This window comes from Sus scrofa, chromosome 10 (assembly GCF_054392235.1).
Source record: "Sus scrofa isolate SSC_HxYL_T2T_F1_AM1 chromosome 10, Sscrofa_HxYL_maternal_Yorkshire_Landrace_v2.0, whole genome shotgun sequence".
Taxonomy (NCBI): Eukaryota; Metazoa; Chordata; class Mammalia; order Artiodactyla; family Suidae; genus Sus; species Sus scrofa.
In genome coordinates this window covers 76,605,536-76,627,672 of record NC_139392.1, presented here as the reverse complement: position 1 = coordinate 76,627,672, position 22,137 = coordinate 76,605,536, and the positions used below count along the sequence as shown (strand labels likewise).

The 22,137-nt window shown below is 36.3% G+C and overlaps 1 protein-coding gene and 1 long non-coding RNA gene across 5 annotated transcripts in view; one reads left to right on the top strand and one right to left on the bottom strand.

Moving 5' to 3' along the window:
* The window catches only part of GPR158 (G protein-coupled receptor 158), a 340,973-nt gene that overhangs the window by 249,562 nt on the left and 69,274 nt on the right, over nucleotides 1-22,137 (top strand). The window lies entirely within an intron of this gene.
* Nucleotides 1-22,137, bottom strand: part of LOC110255695 (uncharacterized) — a 44,344-nt gene that overhangs the window by 11,243 nt on the left and 10,964 nt on the right. The window contains exon 2 of the long non-coding RNA XR_002336364.2: nucleotides 8,166-8,290. This is a non-coding gene — a long non-coding RNA (uncharacterized LOC110255695). The remainder of the gene's footprint in view (nucleotides 1-8,165; nucleotides 8,291-22,137) is intronic.

The following is a 22,137-nucleotide window of genomic DNA, read 5'->3' as shown; positions in this document are numbered from 1 at the left end:
GTCATCAGGGAAGCTCATGTCCTATCCCTTCCTCATTAGGCTTCCAAATAAATAAAAGGCACAAAGCATAACATGGGGAACTGATTTAAAATAGCTTGAGGTTTGGCTCTAAGGAGTTTGATGTAAAACCCCTATAACCTCAGATGGGCCATGTTGTTAAGTTTCTGATATTCAATTGTTTTACCTAAAAAATAGAAATTTTATCTGTCAAATCTAATAAATAATCCTATCAGGTTTCAGTGACACAGAACCTGACTTAGTTAAAAGACTGTTTTTCTATCATCATCGCAAAGTCTAAAACAAAAACTTGGACTTTTCTCCAGTGTAGAGCACATGCATCATCTAGAAGCAGAGAAGAACCAGGAGCTTCTTGCTTCCATGCATAGATCTCAAAGGGCAGGAAATAAAAACAGAGAGAGAGTTGAGAATGAGAATGAGACCATAAGAATATAGTGGAAGCAGCCAAGCTTTTAATCTGTTCCTATTATTATTTATTTTGATACTCAGATTAACCCAGAATTGGCCAGTGGGAGCCTCTTCAAGCTGGCTCCTGCATGCTTTGATATGACTTCATCATTTTTTGAGTGCTTACTTACTTTCTAGTGCAACAGAAAATACTTTCTCTGCTATAGCCCTGGATCAGCCTTTTCTCCAAGGAGCTCTGGTGCTTTGTAGGGGAAAATGGTAGCCATTCAGTTCTGAGGTATATTCACTTCCCTTTTGACAAATGTAGGGCACAAAGTTCCATGTTTTACAACTTGGCCAGTGTTTCTCAAATCTCAGTTATCTAGGAAATTTTGTAGGGAAATTTCTCCTCAACGCTTACATTTCTATCCTTAAGACAGTTTTTTAACCCATCTAGACTATGTCTTAACTCAATGTCATTTAGATCCATTTGGATTGTAACCAGAGCAAAAGAGAAAAGGGAAATCGGAAGGAAAGTTGTTATTCATGAGCATGGCAGCACTTTTGAGAAAACAGTATCCTGGGGATAGTTGTTTCATGCTGAGATGGCTGAAAGAGTATGGAAATAGAGACTCTTAATCCATAAATAGCTAGAGGAGTTCAGGAATATTGGCTAAAAAACTGAAATGAAAAGACTATCTCCTTCAAGGGGGGTGGAAGAGTGTGATACCATGGTCACTTGTTCTCTTCTGTAGGGTAGGTTAGAGGACTAGAAGCAGTGGTGGAAAAAGCCCTGGAGTTCTGCGCAGCCCCATTCATCCTCTCATTCCTGCGCTCCTCTTCCCTCTCCACCTTCCAGCAGAATGCCACTACCAGTCGGCTGCAACTCCATCTTGCCAGTTGCTCAACACAAACATCTTGGGCTTGTCCTTGGCTTTCTTTTATCTCTTACATCCCATATCAAGTTCATCATGAAATCCTGTTGGTTCTACCCTAAAAACATAACCAGATCCATCCATTTCATACCCCTGCCACTGTTGTCACCCTGATCTGAGGCATCATCATTGAGCATTAAATTATTGCAAGAACCCTCTAACAAGCCTCCCTGTTTCCCACTCTTGTTGTCCTGTAGTCTCTTCTCAAGACAGCAGCCAGAAATTTCTTTTTAAACCTAAGTCAGGTACTCCTGCTTATTTTATTTTATTTATTTATTTATTGTCTTTTTTTAGGCTGCACCCGTGGCAGGTGGAGGTTCTCAGGCTAGGGTTTGAATTGGAGCTGTAGCCTCTGGTCTACACCACAGCCACAGCCACAGCAACACCAGATCCAAGCTGCGTCTGCCACCTGCACCCCAGCTCACGGCAATGGTGGATCCCTAAACTGCTGAGAGGGGCCAGGGATCGAACCTGCATCCTCATGAATACCAGTCTGTTTCGTTTCTGCTAAGCCACAGTGGGAATTCCTGATCCTATCTTAAACTGCAGGCTACCCTAGTCCTCGTAGTACTTCCAATTGCATGGAATTTATTACTTTATATGAGTTTTATTATCTTCATTTCTTATGTATATTTATTTAAAATTTTTCTGTTTCCCTCCACTAGAATTTAAGTTCACTCCTATATTTCAATACCTAGCATAGTGCCTGGCTCATAGTGGGTGTTCAACAAATTGCTTTTTAAATGAATGAATATTTTTCAGACACTCTTCATAGAGTAACATATCTTTCCTTATATTATTGATGATGGCTTTTCATACCTCTTAAAAGTTATTTTTTTTCCATTCTTTTTTTTAATATATATATCATGATTTTATTTATTTTCTCATTATAGCTGGTTTACAGTGTTCTGTCAATTTTCTTTTTTTTTTAATTTATTTTTTTCCCACTGTACAGCAAGGGGATCAAGTTATCCTTACATGTATACATTTTTTCCCCTACCCTTTGTTCTGTTGCAATATGAGTATCTAGACATAGTTCTCAATGCTGCTCAGCAGGATCTCCTTGTAAATCTATTCTAAGTTGTATTTGATAACTCCAAGCTCCCAATCCCTCCCACTCCCTCCCTCTCCCGTCAGGCAGCCACAATTCTATTCTCCAAGTCCATGATTTTCTTTTCTGTGGAGGTGTTCATTTGTGCTGGATATTAGATTCCAATTATAAGTGATATCATATGGTATTTGTCTTTATCTTTCTGGCTCATTTCACTCAGTATGAGATTCTCTAGTTCCATCCATGTTGCTGCAAATGGCATTATGTCATTCTTTTTTATGGCTGAGTAGTATTCCATTGTGTATATATATGACATCTTCCGAATCCAATCATCTGTTGATGGACATTTGGGTTGTTTCCATGTCCTGGCTATTGTGAATAGTGCTGCAGTGAACATGTGGGTGCATGTGTCTCTTTAAAAGTTATTGTTTACATTTTTAATTATAATCATATTTTTAACCGTAAATCTTTTAAGAGCAGGACCCTGTCTTTTGCATCTATTTCTACCACAGCACATTAAAGTTTTGTTGAATTTCAGTATGATTCTAACTAAAGCAATTACACGTATGCATATACACATATATGTTTGTATATCTTTGTATACCTCTGTCTTTATCTTTGTGTCTCTGTTTCTAGATCTCTGTCTTGATCCCTGATTTCCCAGTGAGGAGGTGGAAAGGAATCTTGAGCAGGGGAATCTTTACTTCCCAGCCCCTATTTACTCTCAGACCTCACACTGTACTGCTCCCTGCCTCTCTCACTTTGCCACAGTGATACTGGCCTCTTTGCTCTTCCACGCACAAGCCTGGAGTGCACCCACCCTCCAGCTTTGGCATTGGCTGTTTCCTCTTTCTGGACTTGAAGTCCAGATATCTTCTTGGAAGACTCCCTCATCTTCTTTAAATTTCTGCTCAAATGTCAACTCTTTAGTGAAAGGAAGTTAAGGAGCTCATTATTTTCAAATACACAGGGAGAGGTTAGATAAAAAATTATGACATTAAAGGGAGAATAAACCACCACAATTGTAGAGAATTTCTAATGGGGCCAAGTGGAGACAGATTCAGCGATGATGTGGAGGCAGAAATGTCACAGTTTGGCAGTAGACTAGGAACATAATAAATTACCCTGAGAATGCCTTCATAGGGACACACAAGGAGGTGTTGGCTCTGGCAGCGATAGAGAATGTGACAGTCAGATGGTCTGAGTTGAAAGATAAGAAATTGTACCTCTGCAGCAGTGTCATTGCTAGCATGTTTTAGCTCTCTAGTAAAAAAATATATATATATATATATATATGAAAAGGACAAAGTATCAGTTCATTTCTAATTTCCTTGCCAGAGTTTGTGGATTAATCACTTTGCCCACGGGAAAAACATGGCAGAAACTCTTTCCTTCTCTTTTTCAGTGGTTACTATTTCTCCCATGCTGGCAAAAACACATCTTGAATCTTCCCATGCAGGCCCCCCAAAACATAAGTAATTAGCTATTTCTGAGGTTTGATAAGTTATTTTCAGTTAATAAAATGAGTAACAAATTTACACTTGAGGTTTTAGGTATTACATGTGAACATGTGGTTTTAGAGAACTTTAGTCTGTGGGAAACATTCTCAGAATTGTCAGGCATTTACGTTAGCAGACTGCTGCTACTGTGGTGTCCAAGTTTGTCCCTGGGGTCTTATTTGTGAACAGTTGATATAAGACAATATGAAGATACTTAGACATATTTGAAAGATAAGAAAATAGCTCCAAACAGAAGAAAAATTTTAGAACTAGAATGTTTCCTCTTCAAAGTTATTAGAAAAAACATTGTAGAAGATATAAAAACACTATTTAAAATGGTAGCAAGTATTCTTTTAAAAATGATAAGAAGATGACATTTTGACAACTCAAATCACACTCCAAATGCCAGGGACTACACAGTGTCACCAAAGGGTCACAAGTCAATAAAATAAATATATTACTTGAATAAAATAGCAAAAGGAAATATATAAAGGAGTAATACTAATGTACAATCATAGTAATAAGAACCCAACCTCAGAATATACAGATCCTGGTATAAGTGTGATTGAAGGAAGAATTTGGACATCTTGATTTTCTTTTTTTTTTTTTTTTTTTTTTTTGGTTTTGTTTTTTGCCCTTTTTTAAAGGGCTGCTCCCGCAGCATATGGAGGTTCCTAGGCTAGGGGTTGGATCGGAGCCACAGCTGCTGGCCTATATCACAGCCATAGCAAGCCATATCTGCCACTTATACCACAGCTCATGGCAATGCTGGACCCTTACCTCACTGAATGAGGCCATGGATCAAACTTGCATCCTCATTGCTAGTAACCTGCTGAGCCACAATGGGAACTCCTGGACATATTATTTAAATTAGAGAGGTCAATGTGAACTTTTAGGAGAAAAAACAAATTACTAGCATATATAAGAGAAGTATGTCCACTTACATGTTTATTTTAGTTATACATTTATCTAAAAGCTGTGATTATGGTATATGAATATCTCTTCATGTTATAATTTCTATGATATGAAGAAAACAGACCATAATTTGTGAAAATTGAATCACAATAATGGACCTTTATAAATACTTTCTATAAATTATCTAAGGGAGATGTTATTTATGATTAAATATCTGTATCCTCTGTGATTCATTTATCCTTGTGTATTCTAAATTGAGATTTATTTTGAATATCATCTCTAGGTTTTGGAGATAATATGATTAATTCAAGTATAGACATGTTCAGATGATATCCTCATCCAAAAATTAGTTTCATTTCCACTTTGACTTCATTCTTCACACTTTGACTTCTGTAACCAATTTACTTTTTATCATGCTTCCAGAGATGTAGGGGGGAAAATGCTTGTCCTGCTCCATGGTCTTGTTCACTTCACCCAGGCAGTCGTGCTATTGGGGTCTGGATGGGACCGTCCCATAGCCCCCATACTAATGCTCTTCTTCGTGAGGAGATGAGATGCTTTTAATGCACATATGGGTTTCTCTCAAAACAGTTGCACATTTCACCTTTTGATATAAAGCATAGCATCTTATCAGATGTTCTGAAATAAAAGGTGCACTTAAAAAGGAAGGTCAATTGTATATGGCCAGTGCTGGCAGTGTTCACTGGGAAGTCTCAGTGAACATTGCTTATTAACAGCTTTGAGATCTGCAGTAAGAGAATGTGTTTAAAATAGCATTTCCCCATCTTGCTTGATTTTCATCATCCTCTTTTCTACATGATACCTATTAAAATATTTGTAATTAATAATGTAAGGAAGTACCATAATGTTTGCCTTAAGGTATACACAATAAAAATCCTACAATATTGCAGAAGCATTCTTCTGTTTATATAGAGTGAAATTTGTGTGTGTGTGTGTTTGTGTGTGTGTGCGAAGGAGAGAGAGAGACATGAGCATATAAGGTAAACTACAAGAAAGCAGGAGAATGAAGAAAATTCAGGATGATGGTTACCTTAGACAGGGAGGTGAAGAGACTGGAATCACAGAGGAAGAGGGGAATAAAGGGAACTTTAAAGTATAGTAATATTCTTTTCGTTAAACTGAGTGGGTAGATAAGTAAGTATGGATATACACACATATATACACACACATACATATATATGTATACACACACACACACACACATATATATACATATAAAATATCCTAGGATGCCCTACTGATTAGAGGTTGAGAAGTATGGAAGATGAAGAGGATTCAACATTGAATGTACACATTTCATTTCAAGAAATCTAGATGCTGCCAGTTGATCTTGTAAGATGAGGAGTGAGAGTGGGCTGCTGAATCTGGCAATATTGAAGTGGAATTGCCATGACCAGTCTGGGTGCAGTGGTGGATGACAAAAGACAAATTATGATTCCAAGGCGGGAATGGATGACATGACATAGAGACAGCAAGTAAAAACCATTCTTGCTGCAAGTTTTGTGGTGTGGGGAAGCAGAAAATTTGAGTACTAGAGGAAGTTGTAGATCAAGTGAGACTATTTTTAATGAGAAAAAGTACAATGTGTTTTCATGGTTCTGGATGGCCCCATAGAGATGGGAAATGATGGTACAGGAGAGAAGTGAATATTATTACTAGGGAAGCCCTTAAATAGACAAAGGCGTATGAGACCTAGTAAGTGGAAGGGTTGAAGTTGGACCAGAACACATCCACTTCATTCATTGTGATAGAAAAGAAGGAGGTGCCAGGCCTTCTCTTTCTTAAATATCAGATGGAAATGTGGGGTTGTGGCAAAAATGAGAACTTGGAACATCTTCGAGAGTGTATCATTTTTGGCTCTTTCTCTCATTTTCCTGTTATTCATACTAGAATCAGGCAGTGCCTCAGTGCGGCTAAAGTAGGACCCTGAGAAGTAAACTACAACCTTCTGATAATTTGTAGTGACTTCTCAGACTTTGTGATATACAATGATCTGGCTTCATATCTGTCCTCCAGACAATCATACATTCTGTGGCAAAATGTTCCCGATTGAATACTAACTCGGATAATAGTACTCTCTGTCAAGTCCTGTTCAATTCAGATTCAGATGTGTTTGGATCCATGTCCTCTTCGGGGCTGTCACTGTATCATCTATTCAATTACTTAGGCTATTTCTGCTATCATAAAGCAAATTGAAAATTTGACAATTGTCTATTTATCTATCTGTGGACAGATAGTAAAGATCTTCAGGACTGAAACTGAATTATCTGTCAGATAGAATTCAGATAGAATTTCGATTAAAAAATTTAGATGCACAAATGGATTAAGCACTTAATAACTCAGGCTTTTTGGCAGTTCTGGAAAACACTGAGTAGTGTTAAAATTTTTTTCTCTCCACTTGGTCAACCTTTTGCCATTTTGTTTCACTTACTCTATTTAAATAGAATGTTGAAGGTAAATGTTGAATGTTGGCAAACTGTACAATTTTTAGGTAATGTTTAAATGGCATTATTTTCACCTTGGAAATCTTGGCTTCTAGGAAGTGGCACATTTATCTCTAGGTGCCTTCTCAGTTCTTCCTTAGGAAAATATATTTTATTTCTGTCCCTTTGTATTTGAGATAAGTGAATTCATGATTCAGTTCTAGAAAAAGCCTGCAGGCGTTAAGAAATGGGGTCCTGCATTCAGCATGCTGAACTTCACAGAGGAGGTGGAAAGAGAAGAGAAAGGCAAGGAGGGAAGAGATTATTTCTCTTATTAGTACTGTTCATTTAGCATAAAAGTATTAGTGTTACAGAACAACTAAATATCCTGACTCTCATTTCTCTGCTACAGTATTACTGTGTTCTGTTTGGGTTTACAGTTGAGTTCCTGTATTTCACTATTCTAAGCAACAGCAGAAGGATTAGCTTCCTGACAATGAGAGCTGACGTTTATTGTGTGATTTTCCATCCTCTATACCGTAGCATTATATATCCTCAGTGCTTTATGTGTGTTATCTAATTGCTGATACATCTTTGCATACCCTAGTGTGCAGCATAGTGCCTGACATATAGTAAGAATCCAATAAATATTTCTCCAGTTACCTGTAAACAAAGAACTAAGTATGCCAACAGTGCACAGCGTTGACATGACAAAAGCTTTCTGCCCTATAATGTGATATAAAAGGTTCTAACAGAACCATATTACCAAATATGTGTCCATCATGGATGTTCTAATAAAATTGGAATTGTTCCTTAACTTTCTGGAGACATATGATCAAATTGTGTTAAAGCAGTTTTTTCCTGAAAAGCTTAATATGCTGGCTAGTGAATACCTTATCTCTTAGTATTTACTTACGTGATCAGTCTTAGGCTTTCTGGTGTAATGGTTAAGAGCATGGACAGTTGAACTACTGTAATGGACATATTAGCTGTGTGACCTCAGGTTAGCCATTTAAATTCTCTGGACCTCCATTGCCTCATCTGTAAAACAGATAATAAAAGTATCTTTGGATTATTGTATGCATGCAGAATGCTTAGAGTAGTGCCTGACACATGTTATGAGATGTGTGTTAACAAAGTAGCATGTCCTAAAGCAGTGGTTCCTCAACTTTGCAAACATCAGAATCACCTGAGTCTTGTTAAATCCCACATTGCTGGGCCCCACCCCTGAGTGGCTGATTCCATAGTCCCGGGGTTGGGTCAGAGAGGTTGCACTGCAGGTAAATTCCAAAGGGAAACTGATGTTCCTGGTTCCTGGTCCCTGACCACACTTTGAAAACTTCTGGCCTATGGTAGTGCTTTTAAACTCTGCGATGAGAAAATGGTGTTTTTTATTTGTTTGTTTTGTTTTGTTTAATTCCAATCTGATACAATAAATATGAATTAGGAAATAAAATGCAAAAGCATATTCTTGTAGTTTTCCAGTTGATTTTGTTTTCAGATAAATGTGAATTTTTTGTTCATACCTTAAAAAAAGGTAGAAAATTCATATAGCAAATAAAGTGAATGTGTACATTTATATTTCATATCAGGCTAGTCCCATAGGGTATTTTTTACCATCTTTTAAATAAAGACTAAAACCTGGGATTTAGATATAGATATCTTTGGGTGCAATTATTCCGCCTACCACAACAATAAACAAAAATTCAAGTTCCAACCCCAGTCTAACCAGAGCTGCCACAACTCTTTGAGACATTTTAATATCCAAAGCCTGATTTTATTTATTTATATTTATTTTTAAATTTATATATTTTTTTCCAAAGTCTGGTTTTAACTGTAATCAGCCTTCAAGATGAAAAACTTCCATTTTATAGTTCCTTCACTATGAATATGCCCTTCAGATAAGTTTACTCTCCTGAGTAGGGATAATTCTTCCATAATTCCTTGCCACCGTCCTTTAAAAATAACAGAGTTCTTATTAAAAGGCTGTTTTCCTCCTTGATTGTAAATATTGAGTCCTCATTCTCTCAATGCCAACTGCTTGTTGGACATGCACGGTGGGTCCCAATTAGGAAAATGCCTCTGTTTTCTTGGTTTTCACCCATTTTATTCATACAAGTAAGTTATTGCCTGGCTTTCTCTATAGTGTTTGATTTTGCTGAAAGTTTTGACAATAAAAAGGGAAAACATCCTCCTTCTGACACCTACTTAAAACTCCAATTCAAAAGAATAAAACTATATTTAAATTAATTAAAATAAGGAAGCCTCCCATATGCTAGATGAGCTCTGAATGTAAAATAAACAAACTAAAAACAAAAATTGAAAGAGATGAATACTTAAAATAATTGTGAATACTTAAAAACTCAAAAGATAGGTAATAAAAATACAAGAATTTTTAGGAATAGATAGATAAGTGTCAGGGTTTAGGTACTTGCTGCAAGTGTCAGGGTTTAGGATTAGCTGCAAGTACCAAGGAGCATGAGAATAGAAGCTTTAGAAAGCTAAAGCTTCTCCCATGAGCATATAGAAGTAAATAGTCCACAGCTAAATTGCGTGTCACAGTTATAGGACTCCTGGGTAAGTTATTCCCTCTGTCCTTTCCAAGCATTGTATCTTTGTAGATACAGTGCAGGAAAAAAGGAGGACAGAGGAGAGAATACGGTACTTCTTTTCCATTTAACGTAGTTCATTGGAATTCAATGGCTTGGTCACTCTTAGCTTCAACGAAGTCTGGGATATAGTCTCCTATTGAGGTAGCCCTGAGCTCAATGGAAAAACTGGGAGAAGGAACGTATGCTCCTTGTGAGGTCATGCATGTTGATATCTTCTTTTAGTTGCTGATTAATATTTCTTCATTTTTTTAAATGCATCTATATAATCTTTATAAAAAGAAAAAAAAAATAAGTAATAGAAGTCCTGTCTCCCACTCTGCCAAGCTATGACTTCTGCAGAGAGAACTAAGGTTGCTGAGGTACTCATTATGCAACTCACAATACAGACTTCATCTGGTGGAAAACTGCCTGTCATCATTAATTGTGATCTTTATATAGCTCTTCCTTCTTGTTTCTTTCACTTGCTAGAAAGAAAGTAATTATGTAATAGATGTGAGTCAGACAGGAAAGAAAGGCCTCATTTAATCTATGGGGCTATTAGATAACTACTAAACAGGGGCTCACCTAAGATGGGTTTTCTCATATGGGTTTTTCTTTTGGCAGCTCAATTCCTTGTAGGGTTCACTCATTTCAATGGCTCGAAAACCTTCGGAAGTTATTTTAAGCCGTAGTGTAGGCACAGTAAGAATGGTGTGCTAAATCTGGGGAAAAAACTGGTTTTACTCTAAGATTATTCCCTTTGCTATGATTTTCTTTTTAAGATAATATTGCCACAGATTGCTAGTTTTGATGTATAACAAAATGCTTAGAATTTCTTTGAGATAAGAGGAGAAAAGAAGGCAGGGACATTTGTTGGCCTGATGTCCTAGTTGGGAGGTAAAGTAATGAAAGAAAACAAAATTTTTCTAAAATAAAACAAGACAAATACCTACTGAAATTTCTTCCCGTCTAGAAATTCAAGATATCCCAGTAAGAAGAGTTGCTGAAGCAGTTTGTTTAAGGAAGCTTCATCTTGAAAACTCTGGAAATTTTATGCAGATTAGGGTTGATTTTTAGCCAGTGGTGGTTATCATCACATATATTTAGCCTTTGCCTCTTATTTCTGTTTACATTCCACACTTGTAAATTTTCTTCAGTTACTAAGTAGGTGGCAGTGATAAAATTTCATACTGTATAGAGTGGTGGTAGGAATTTTAAAAATACTAAGAGGACATATTTTGAGAAGCATTTTACAAATTGAATCCATACCTATTACGGAGCACTGAATGAGATGCTGCGTTTTCAAAGAATACAGGGTTTCTCATGCTAGAATGCCTTTTTGCATAGAGGATCCATCTTTGGTCCCTCCCTGCTCCTCACCACTACCTGCACCCTACCCTCTGCACCTGGTTAACTCTTTGTTATCCTGCATGCCTCAACTTAAACTTCAAGTTCCCAGCCGAGACTTCCTTCAACTGCTCCCTTTAATCACCTTCTCTTTCTTTACCACCGTCCCCATCTCACTCCTATATGCAGACAAGGCAAATATTTTTAAAAAGTGGAGGACAAGGCAAATATTTTTAAAAAGTGGAGGGTTGGGTCGCTTTGTTGTACAACACACCTTGATGAAATGTTGTACATCAACTGTACTTCAATAATAATAATAAAATAGTGGAGAAGGAATTTTCAGTGAATGCTGTTGAGACAAAAGACTTCTATGTGGAGAAAATAAGTCAGATCCTTACCTCTACACACACATACACACACACACACACACACACACACAGAACATCCAGATAAATTGAAGGTACAAGTATGAAAAATTTTAAAATTAGGCTCTTAGGAGAAAATAGAGAAAACTATCTTTGTGACCTTGAAAAGATTTCTTGACTAGTATACAGAAAGCAAAAATCATAAAGGCAGATTTTTGTCATCAAACTTCAGAACTTTTCTATGAAGAAATACATAGATATAAGGTAAAATAATTCAAAAGAAAATTTATAGAAGAGGAAACGCAATTGGGCAATATACATGTAAAGAGATGCCCAAACTCGAGTGCAATTAAGGAAATGCAAATGGAAATAGAGACACCATTTCTCATCCATCCAATGTGGGGATATATGGAATCCAAAACCAAAATTCTCACTTGCTGTTTTTGTAAGCATAGCTACTTTAGAATGCAAATTGCCAGCATTTATAAAAGCTAATATATATATATATATACACATACATTTTTGCATATGCAAATGTAAACTTTATATGATACACAACCCCCAAATACTATTTCTAAATATATTCTTTAGAGAAAGACCTCACACTTGTTTATAAGTAGACATGTCTAAGGATGTTCATAGTGAAAATTTGTGGGGGGATGTCCTAAATGTTCGTTCACTAATTGGGGAAAGAAAATAGATTTATGTTTATATGTTTATTTTAGAAACTTTGGAAGCCAAAGAAAAGCATGAAGACTTTAGCTTTGTGAAATTCAAGGTAGAATTTCAGTATGGATATGTGTGATACATGCAGTGTTTGTACATTTGTATCAAAAATGATCTTAATTCAATTATTTGTAATTAGTTTTTCTATAAAACTGTATAGCAGAGACTTTATTGTTCACCAAATATCCATGTGTTTCTTTACATTTCCCATTTTCCCTTGCAGTAAGTTTGAGAGCCATATGAGTAAGTTGGACAATGAAATATGCACAATGATTTGTAAAATGGATTGAGCCAGGGTGTCTCCTCTGTCTTTCTCTTTCTCTGCTGTGGCATTTTTGGAGGACGTGTTTTCTACATGGGGTGGCTGCAGGATGGAGGAGGACTACCTGAGACAAATTGGACTTTGGAAGAGTGAGCTTTTTTTAAGTCACTAGGATTTGCAAGTTTGTTTCTGCAGCTTAGCCTATTGAATGTTAACTAATAACTATCTCCAAATAAATATACATTGCTCAAAAGTATCAAGATATATTATCATTTATTACTCACTATAACCCACCTAGATTCTCCCTACATCCCTAAAAGTGCTCAAATTTATTCTCTAAATTTTAACTGTAATTTTAATATTTTAAATATAAAATGTTTATTTTTATAAAAGGAAATGAAGATAAGTATAAAGATCATAAAAATTACTCATAATCTTAGGACAAGAATAACTTGTTGACAATTGCATTATTATCTTGTCTTCCTAAATATGTATTTGTTTTTCCTATCACTGAAAAACATTCTGTGTAATAACTATTTAGCTTACCATTATGTGGATAGACCAAAATACATTTAACAAAGCCCCACAGTTTAGGCATGTATTGCTTTCCTGTATTTATCATTACAATTAGTGCTGTGAAGAATGGATGAACAACAAAGTCCTACTGTGTAGAGCACAGGGAAATACATGCAATATCCTATGATAAACCATATGGAAAAGAATCTGAAAAAGAATGTGTGTGTGTGTGTGTATAATTTTGCTGTGCAGCAGAAATTAACACAGCATTGTAAATCAACTATACTTCAGTAAAATAAATTTTAAAAAGCTATTAGTGCTATGAAGAGCATCCTTTATGAAAAACTCTGTTCAAACAGAAGAGAGGATGGTGAATTTCTTCTATAAAATACTATCCATTGCTTACAGACTTTCCTCTACCACCTCTAGCTCTTCAGTGGCACTGTTTATTCTGTCACATGTGATTTAGGGCATATGACTGTTAAAACACATTGCTCGGAGTTCCCATTATGGCTCAGCAGTAATGAACTCAACTGGTTTCCTTGAGGATGCAGTTCAAATCCCTAGCCTCGCTCAGTGAGTTAAGGATCCAACATTGCCATGAGCTATGGTGTAGGTTGCAAACACAGCTGGGATCCTTCTTTGCTATTGCTGTGGCTTGGGCTGACAGCTGCAGCTCCAGTTCGATTCCTAGATATGCTGTAGGTTATCTACATAACCTATGTGGTTATGCTGTAGGTTTGGCCCTAAAAAAGGAAAAAATAAATAAATAAAACACATTGCTAATTGTCTTCTGTGAGTATTGTAGGTAATAAAAAAGTTACTACTGGGAGTTCCCTTCGTGGTTCAGTGGTTAATGAACCTGACTAGCCTCCATGAGAATGCAGGTTCAATCCCTGGCCTCGCTCAGTGGGTTAAGGGTCTGGAGTTGCCATGAGCTGTGGTGTAGGTTGCAGACGCGGCTCAGATCCCGTGTTGCTGTGGCTCTGGCAAGCCCAGAAGCTATAGCTCCAGTTCAGCTCCTAGCCTGGGAACCTCCATATGCCACCAGTATGGCCCTAAAAGACAAAAAGACACCCCCCAAAAAAAAGTTATTCTTTCTAGTCCACTCCCTTTTTATCCTTTATTCTTAGATCAAATACTACCTTGAAAAGAAAAATAGTTTCATGTTTGCCCCAGTATGTGGTCAATCCTTGAGAAAATGTTCCATGTGCACTTGAATGTATATTCTGATTTTTTTGGATGCAATGTCCTGAAAATGTCAATTGTGTCTAACTTTTCTATTGTGTCATTTAGGATCTCTGTTGCCTTTTTGACTTTCTATCTAGAGGACCTGTCCCTTGATGTGAGCAGGGTGTTAAAATCTCCTACTATTATTGTATTCCCATCAGTTTCTCCTTTTGTGTCTGATAGTATTTGTTGTATGTATTTGGGTGCTCCTATATTAGGGGCATATATATTGACGATTGTAATATCCTCTTCTTGAATGGATCCTTTTATCATTAAATAGTGTCCTTTGTCTTTCTTTATGGCCTTCATTTTAAAATCTACTTTGTCTGATATGAGTATTGCAACTCCTGCTTTCATGTCTTGTCCACTGGCATGCAATATCTTTTCCCATTCCCTCACTTTCAATTTATATATGTCCTTTGCCCGAAGATGAGTCCCTTGTAGATAGCATATTGTAGACTCTTGCTTTTTTATCCTCTCTGTCTTTTGATTAGAGCATTCAGTCCGTTGACATTTAAGGTAATTGTTGATAAGTATGTATTTACTGCCATTTTAAAACGTGTTTTTCAGGTGATTCTGTGTTTCTCTTTTGTTCCTTTCTCTTTTTTTTTTTTTTTTTTTTTTTTTGGTTGGATGGTTTATTTTATGCTTGTAACCTCTTCTTTATAGTTTTTGTGAATGTAATATTTGGTTTTGATTTGTGGTTGCCCTGTTTTCCAAGTATGTAAACCCCTTCCTATATCTGCTTGCTTTAGCCTGATAGTCATATAGGCCCAAACACATTCTTAAAAAAGTCTATATTTTCTTATTTCCTTCCCCACATTTTATGATTTTGAAGTCCTTTTTTTTAACATCTTCATGTTTGTCCTTTTGCTGTTCCTTGTGTTTATTGTTGCTTTTAAAATAGGTTTTTTGGGAGTTCCCGTCGTGGCACAGTGGTTAACGAATCCGACTAGGAACCATGAGGTTGAGGGTTCGGTCCCTGCCCTTGCTCAGTGGGTTAACAATCCGGCGTTGCCATGAGCTGTGGTGTAGGTTGCAGACGCGGCTCGGATCCCGCGTTGCTGTGGCTCTGGCGTAGGCCGGTGGCTACAGCTCCGATTCAACCCCTAGCCTGGGAACCTCCACATGCCGCGGGAGCGGCCCAAGAAATAGCAACAACAACAAAGACAAAAGACAAAAAAAAAAAAAAAAAAATAGGTTTTTTGTTTCTTTTTAGATCTGTACACTGTCTTATTTAAATGATTCCTTCCCAGGTGTGAACTCCTCCATCTTATTTCTTCTTAGTTCTTTTTTTATTTAGAGGAGCCCTTTCAGTATTTCTTTTAGAATAGGTTTAGTATTGTTGTACTCTTTTAGTTTTTGTTTGTTGGAAAAATTCTTAGTTTTTCCTTCTATTTTAAATGATATTCTTGCTGGGTAGAGTATTCTAGGCTGCAAATTTTCTCCCTTTTAGAACTTTGAGTATATCTTTCCACTCTGTTCTAGTGTGTAGTGTTTCTGTAGAGAAAGCAGCTGATAGCCTTATGGGGATTCCCTTATAATTCTTTGGTTTTTCTCTTGCTGCCTATAGAATCTTCTCTTTATCTTTAACTTTTGCCGTTTTTATTATAATATGTCTTGGTGTGGGCCTGTTTAGGTTCAACTTGTTTGGGGCCCTCTGTGCTTCCTGTATCTTAATATCTGTTTCCTTGAGATTTGGAAAGTTTTCGGCTATAATTTCTTCAGATATATTTTCACCCCCTTTTCTTTTTCTTCTCCTTCTGGAATCCCTATTATGTGTAGGTTAGCCTGCTTTGTATTATTCTTATGAGCTAATCCAAAACATTACAGACTTTTAGACTAGGCTTTATCTGCATATGGCCAAGGCTCTTTGAACATTCAGTGCAGAGAGACTAGAGCAACAAACAGACATTTCACATAAAAGAGTGATAATGAAATTCCTCATAATGGGCTTATCTTATTAGCCTTGTAACAAATGATAATTTAACCACTCCTATCAGTGTAAAATGAATGAGTTTTTCTATTTCAGTAGTAATAATATTCATTATCCAATATGGTAAATTTATGTTTAGAAGACTTGTTATCCTAAATTTACCTTTATGATTTATTTTTAATATTTGAAAATGATTTGTCAGATTTGAGTCAAAAATAGCATTTATAGGGAGTGAGATCACAATGACTGGAAAAAATCTTCATATACAGAATTGGGACTTAAGAGAAAATCGTATTTCCTAGCATATTTTTTAAAAAACTTGTTAACATAGTTTTGCCCTCTTACAAAAAGAGAAGTTTGAGGTGTGTTTACTGTTGAATCATAGATGCCTTTGTTGGGGACTCTCTGAAGAGCTGGAAGTCCCCTAGTATGGGGCCTACTTAAATACAGTTGCAGCAAAAGCCCTAGGCTCTGCCTTTGTTCCCTCTGTTTTGCCTTCAGCGTTACTCACTCAGTCCCTCTTCCTTTTGTATAACTCAGCACCATTCTATTCTAGCCAAGTTTTTCTCTGCAGCACTCAGATAAGCCCCATGCTGCTCTTTGTAAATGTCACTCTTACAAGAAGATGGTCTTAGGGTGTTTTCTAAAAGAATAGTTTTTTAAAGCATTCATTGACTGAATACACTCTAAAGGGGTAGCTTAGGTAGGGGCTATTTTTTTTTTAACTTCTCAGGAGAACATCTGAAGACAGTACCCATCATTGACTTGGAAACTCACTAGACTTACTAGGTGGATAAACATAGATTGAAAGACTTCATCCAATAGATGCTCCTCCACTGTCTAATGCAGGCAGCTGTGTTTCTTAGGGACCTCATCCATCACATGTTTTTAGTATCCATACTGGGAAATTATTCAAGCAACACTAGCCATTTACACTAGTGAATTGAATGTCTATAATACATCCAATAATATGACTCTCCAGGCTGTGAAAACATATATTTTATGACGGTTTGTACAGCTTTAGATTATTTAGTCAGAAGTGATAATATAGATGACTTTTGACGGCTTCTTTATTTCCAAAAAAGTATATGGGATGATTTTATAGTTATTGTTTGTTGTGCTTAATGTTTTCTTTAGAAGTTCCTCTGCTGTTTAAATAAGATCTAAATGACTGCCTTTAAGATATGTCTTTTAAAAATATAGCACAAATGCAAATGTCATTTAACTTCTAGAAATGTTTTAGAGTTAAAACAAATTCATCCATAATAAAGTTGCAAAAGTGTTGTACTCTAGAGAGACAGGCTCACTTTAGCACCTCAAGTCCTCAGTAGCCCCCATACTAATTTGAAGTAAAAAGGAGGGAAAGGGTATCCAAGAATAGACTCTCCCAGGATACCCGGTGGTAGTGGGAGGAATCTTTGGTATGTATAATGGTATGGCTAAACAGTGCTTGTTTTGTATGGCATAAATCAACATATAAAGATAACTCACTGATCTGTATTATGAATTAATTTTAATTCAAATACTTGAACACTAACATCTCAGTGGATATTGATTTCTTTTTTTCTAATCAAATTCTTATGCTTCATTTAGAAATCTAAATGTAAAGTTGTATGAAAAAATTAATATCACTCATTCTGTCACTTGGTGTAAACTACTGTAGTATAATCATGCATTTTAGTCAGTACTCCTTTGTCTAAGCAGAAGAATTAGAATCCTGCTATACATAGTGTTTTTATCTTTTTTTCATTTACCTGTATCATTAAGTATTCACCAGCATTAGAGTTTATTATAGTTTACAATATTTGCAGAATAGTCCACTATATGGATATACTATAGTAGCAAAATTTATTTAGCTATTCCTAGACTTTTAGTTTCTCTCTCTTTTTTTTTTTTTATGTTTGAGGCTATTTTAAATCACTCCACAATGAAGCGCTTTGTATGTGACTATTTAAATCTAGTTGTTTCTATAATTATATCACTCTGTTAGTAGGTTAAGAATACTAACTCCTTTATGTTTAAAAGTATAAATATTTTATTTTTTGTTTTTGTTTTTTTGTCAAATTTTTTGTGTCTTTTCTGTGGCATATGGAGGTTCCCAGGCTAGGGGTCGAATCAGAGTTGCTGGCCTATACCACAGCCACAGTAATGCCAGATCTGAGCCACATCTGTGACCTATACCACAGCTCACAGCAACCCACCGAACAAGGCCAGGGATCGAACCTGTGTCCTCGTGAATGTTAGATTCGTTTCCACTGAGCCACAACAGGAACGCCTTAAAAGTGTAAATATTTTAAAACTAATTTACTATTGGTTTTCTATGTCTGTGAGTCTGATTTGTAAATAAGTTCATTTGTATAATACCTTAGATCCCACATATAAGTATCATATGGTCTTTGTTTTATTCTTTCTGACTTCAGTTAGTGTGATAATCTCTAGGTCCTTTCATGTGGCTACTAATGGCATTATTTCATTGTTTTTATGGCTGAGTACTATTCCACTGTATATATGTACTGCATCTTCTTTATCCATTCATCTGTCAGTGGACATTTAGGTTGTCTCCATGTCTTGGCCATTGTAAATAGTGCTGCTTTGAATATTAGGGTGCATGTATCTTTTGGAATTATAGTTTTCTCCAGATATATGCCCAGGAATGGGATTGCTAGATCATATGACAACTCCATTTTGAGGAACCTCCGTACTGTTTTCCTCAGTGGCTGCACCAATTTACATTCCCACCAACACTGTAGGAGGGTTCCCTTTTCTCCACACCTTCTCCGGCACTTGTTATTTATGGACTTTTTAATGATGGCCATTCTTACTGGTGTGAGGTGATACCTCATTGTGGTTTTCATTTACAGTTCTCTAATAATTAGCAGTGTCGAGCATCTTTCCGTGTACCTATTGGCTATCTGTATTTCTTCTTTGGAGAAATGTCTATTTAGATCTGCTGATTTTTTGAATTTATATATATATATATCTGTATGAACTGAATATTGTCAGTTGCATCATTTGCAAAAAATTTTCTCCTAGTTTGTAGGTTATTTTTTCATTTTGTTTATAGTTTCCTTTGCTATACAAAAGCTTATAGGTTTGATTAGGTCCCTTTTTTGTTTGTTTTTATGTCTGTTGCTTTGGGAGACTGACCTAAGAAAGCATTGCTACGATTTATGTCAAATGCTTTGGAAGGCACCTTTTGGAATGCCACTGTTTAGGACCATGAGAAATGGAAAGATACTTTGCAGATATGACAACAGCTTTCCTTACAACTTTGCAGTTAGCATTTAACTCATTTGACTCTCTGCTAGATCTTATTCAAAACAAATTAAGCAGATTTAATTTTACTTTTACATATAAGCAGTGTTTAACAAGGTTAAAAGAAAGGACTCTGGGGAATTTTTTTCAAATTAGTGGAAGTCATTGGTGCTTTCCCAATTAGCTGGGAAAGAATGCTTAGAAGAATTAAGGGGCATTTGAGAGGAAGAGAAGAAGTTTAACAGCTGAAATAGCTATCCTTATTATCATTTTGGGTTAGATAAGGATTATCTTCCAAGGGACACTGGTGAATATACCTTAGAAACAATTATTAACCCATGTTCAATAGTTATGGTGCTAAAAACACCTCACCAGACCATTTGGGGAAGAAACACTATAAAGAGCAGATGGGTTCTCATGGAGTTTTCAGCTTGGGGGAAATTGTACACAAACGTTTTTGTAGTTGGGTAATAATTACTATTGGTGAGGAACTTTGATCAGTTGCCAAATGAGTTGTACAGTTACAGTAGGTATTTAGAAGGGAGACTTCTATAGACTAGAGAGGTCAGAAAAGGTAGGCTCTGAGCTTGGAGTGGAGATAGGCAAAGGAGGTAAGAAAAAGAATCCCAGTGAAGGAAGATGACTTAGATAAGAATGTGAAGAGGCTAAGATAAGAGAACTCACATTATGTTTGGTCTATAGAATTGAGAAATAAAGCAAGGATAGAATGAAGCCAGATCCTTGATGTCCTTGAATATCAGACTAAGGAATTTCTATTAGATAATAGAACCTAATGTCCCCCAAACTGGGTTTTGAGAAACAATAATCCCAGGGTATGCCGTTTGAATAAAGAGTCACATGTCTAAATAAACTTGTGAAGTGTTGCATGCTCAGCGTCTGTGCCTTCCTAAGACTTAAAGTGCATTTTGGTATTTAAAGGCTTAAGTCAGCATTTACTGATGCATTTGATCACAAGATAGGTATAGGAGGAGGATCATGAGGATTAAAAACAAAGTTTTTATTAATAGAAGCATAACATAAACCATTAGCCATCGGTAGAACAGCTTAGAGCCTGCCATTTGATGAAAGGGAAGTTGTAACCATGTGTTTGAAACAGGAGATGATATTATCAGAGAAGTATTTTAGTCATTATCAGCTTGTAGACAGATTAGAAAAAATATTCAGTTGACCCTTGAACAGTGTTGAAGTTGAGGGGCACCAGCTGTCAGCATAGTTGAAAAAAATCCCTATATAATCCCCTGTGTACCAGGATCCTCGGTGTTTCATGGTTCATATCCATTGATTCAACCAACTGCAGGTTCTGTAATAATGTATTTACTACTGAAAAAAAATCCAAGCATAAGCAGATCCATGCAGTTGAAACCCTGTGTTGTTCAAGGGACAGCTGTACATAAAATATTCAAAAGGCAGGGCCTTTAAGGAGACAGCTTCTGTTCCAAGTATTTGTTAATTTTTTCATTCTTTTACCCCACCACAAATATTGATTAAGCAAATAGTCTATGCTTTGCACTTACCAAGATAAATAACGTAGTAAAGAGGTGAGAAATGGTCCCTGCCATCACAGAGTTTAGATTCCAAAGGAAGAAGACAAATACAGATTTAATTTTTTATGAGCACTGTTTAAAAAAGAAAAAGAAACTTCTTTTGTTGAACTGCTGTTTACTTCTCCTATTTTGTTGAACAACAACTGAAAGAGACCTTTTAATTTCTTCTTACATGTGTCAGGAAATAGCTGTTTTAATATTAGGGATATCACTAAACCTTGTTAAGGTATTTAACTTTGCTGGTTTCAGTGCTGAAGTATAGCTGTATTTAATCTTGGACCAGTTTCGCATTTTGGAAATAACATTTCAAAATATCACTTGAGAGAAAGGAAAGAAAGTATAAAGAGAGAGAGAGTAGATTTTGTTTTGCTTTTACTTTTGTTTGACATACATGCAGAAAAGTGTACATAATGATACACAGGCAACTTGATGAATTTTCACAAACTGAACACAGCAAAACATTGTCAGCCTCCCAGAACACCCCTCAGTTTCCTTCCAGTGACAGCCTTTCCTGCCCACCAGTGTAACCACCATCCCACCTTCTTTGAGCATAGATTGAGTTTGCGTGTGTGCATGTTGTGTATAAATACAGTCATTCATGACATAGAGAGTTTCAAAGGAAGCCAAAAAAGCACATTGGATTCTAAATACAGGTCTTTCTCTAATTCGGTGGTTCTTAAATTTGGTCACACATTCACTGGAAACAACTAGGAGCATGGAAAATTATATCTAAATCCCACCCAAAGAGATACTTAATGTAATTGGCATAAAATGGGCCTTGGGAAACAGCATTTTAAAAGCTCTCCAGATGACTCTAATGTGCACTGAAAGTTGAGAATCACGACTGTAACATGTTGAAAGAAAGTAAAGCCTTAGATGTTTACATAATATTGGCGCTAACTTTAAGCCAACCGTCTGACTAATATTTGTAAACCTGAGCTTTCTGTGTCTAAATTTTAGGTTGTAGCTTAGCAGAAGAAGTAGATATTATATGTGACTAAGAACCCTCCCACGATCTGTCACCTGGGCAGCAAACGATTTTTGAATTTGGGACTGTGTGGGAGGTAAATAGGGTTGCCTTGTTTTAGCACAGCC